The following is a 1,758-nucleotide window of genomic DNA, read 5'->3' on the forward strand; positions in this document are numbered from 1 at the left end:
CGTGGCTGTCAACGTGGAGAAATTCTTCGTCGAGGTCGTGGTCGAGCGGGAGCGGTCTTCCCTGTGAATCGAGCCGATTATTCCAAGTAGCCTCGGCCCTCACAATGGTTGCCTTGTTTTCTCGACGCTGCGCGCGGTTGATGTTCCGATTCTCTCGAGCAACGTGCTCCTCCTCGGTTTTGCCATTCCGAGGAGGGCTGTCGACGCTGATGTTGAAGATCGCACCACCCCAGAAGGGTGGGAGAAGGTTTCGGCGAGGGTCTCCGTAGAGCCCTGAGACTCGGAGCCTAGATTTTCCTCCGAGGTGGTCTGGAGGGGCACTCCGGAGCATCAGCCTAAGTGTAGCATGTTGACGGCTGGTGGAGGCTGGACGGCGATCTGGTCAGCGAGTAGATGGGCGCATTCCACCTGGTCAGCGAATTTGCCCCTCAGGGCGTCTTGGCAAGTGGCAGCGACATTGGTGAGCCCAAAGGGCAGAGCTGCAACTCCTGGAGTTTTCCAGGCAGCCTTCGATAGATTTGGATCAGAGGGTGGTCGGCGCTGAACCAAAGTGTCCAGAGCCGATTCGGCGATGGAGAGACAATCAGTGAGCTTCAGACCGACCCGATCGATGGATTCGATCAGATCATCGTTGTTGATCTGTCTCCTCTGGTAATGAGGAAGCGGGCGGCGAGTTGTTGATGAAGGAGGCCTCAGAAGCGGTTCTGAGATCGGATCCACAGTCGCAGGTGTGGGGATTGTAACAACCCCAAAATCCACACACTAAAAATACCAACTACAAAATTTTTCTTAGAACTCCCATGTGATGATGAGTGTCATATATAGTAACCCAACCTAAGAGATGCATTAGGTCTAACCCCAACCCAAGTTAACACATAAGCATGGCATGTCATTAGTTAATTGTGTTTATTTAAATTCTAACAAATAAAGTATTGCATGCTTTGTTAATTCAAAATGTGATTTGGATTTCCATTTTAGTTATGATATGCTTAACAACTCCAATGATTTTGGTGCACCCATTTTGAATTCAAAATACCCAAACCAAATTTGAATTCAAATCAAGGAAGAAGTAAAAGAAAACAGAAAAAGAAAATGAGGAAGAAGGCCTCGCAGCCTAGGCTACTCGGCTTTGTGGCCCAGCCAGCCCAACCGCGCCCACCTTGCACCGGTGTGCGCACGTATGTGGCCCACGAGCCGGCCCAATGCATCGCCCACGCACCCGTCTGCCTCGCTCGCAGCCGCTGCCCGCTAGACCCGCATGTCAGCCACCCCCGTCTACAGTGTCGTCTTCCTCACCCACGCCTCAACCACCTACGCGACCGGCGCCCGACAGCTGTGGCAGGGGTGGGCTAGGGGGTCACGCCCGGGGCATGACCCTGTCCCCTTGCACCGCGCCCACGCAACCTCGCACCATCGTCTGATGCGATGCACACGCCTCCACCGCACGATGCCATCCGCCATGGGAGGCATGGCGCTCAGCTATAAAGCCAGCCCGCACGCCGCTCACGCCCGGCACCCTAGTTTCTCCCTCAGCCTCCGCCACCGCTTGGTGGCCCAGCAGCCGCACCACACAAAGAGAAGAGGGCCATGAAGGGATCGTGAGAGGATCGGAGCCCCTGCGCACTACCAAAGTCGTAGGGGCCGAGGGTGACACCGTCGTCGTCATCACAGTCGTGGGTCGGTGCTGCACGACACTGCTTCCGGAGCTACACGGCCGCGACTCGTCACTGCACCGCCATCCTTTCTTCCACAGCACCC

The sequence above is a fragment of the Miscanthus floridulus genome, chromosome 14, assembly GCF_019320115.1.
Source record: "Miscanthus floridulus cultivar M001 chromosome 14, ASM1932011v1, whole genome shotgun sequence".
Lineage (NCBI taxonomy): Eukaryota > Viridiplantae > Streptophyta > Magnoliopsida > Poales > Poaceae > Miscanthus > Miscanthus floridulus.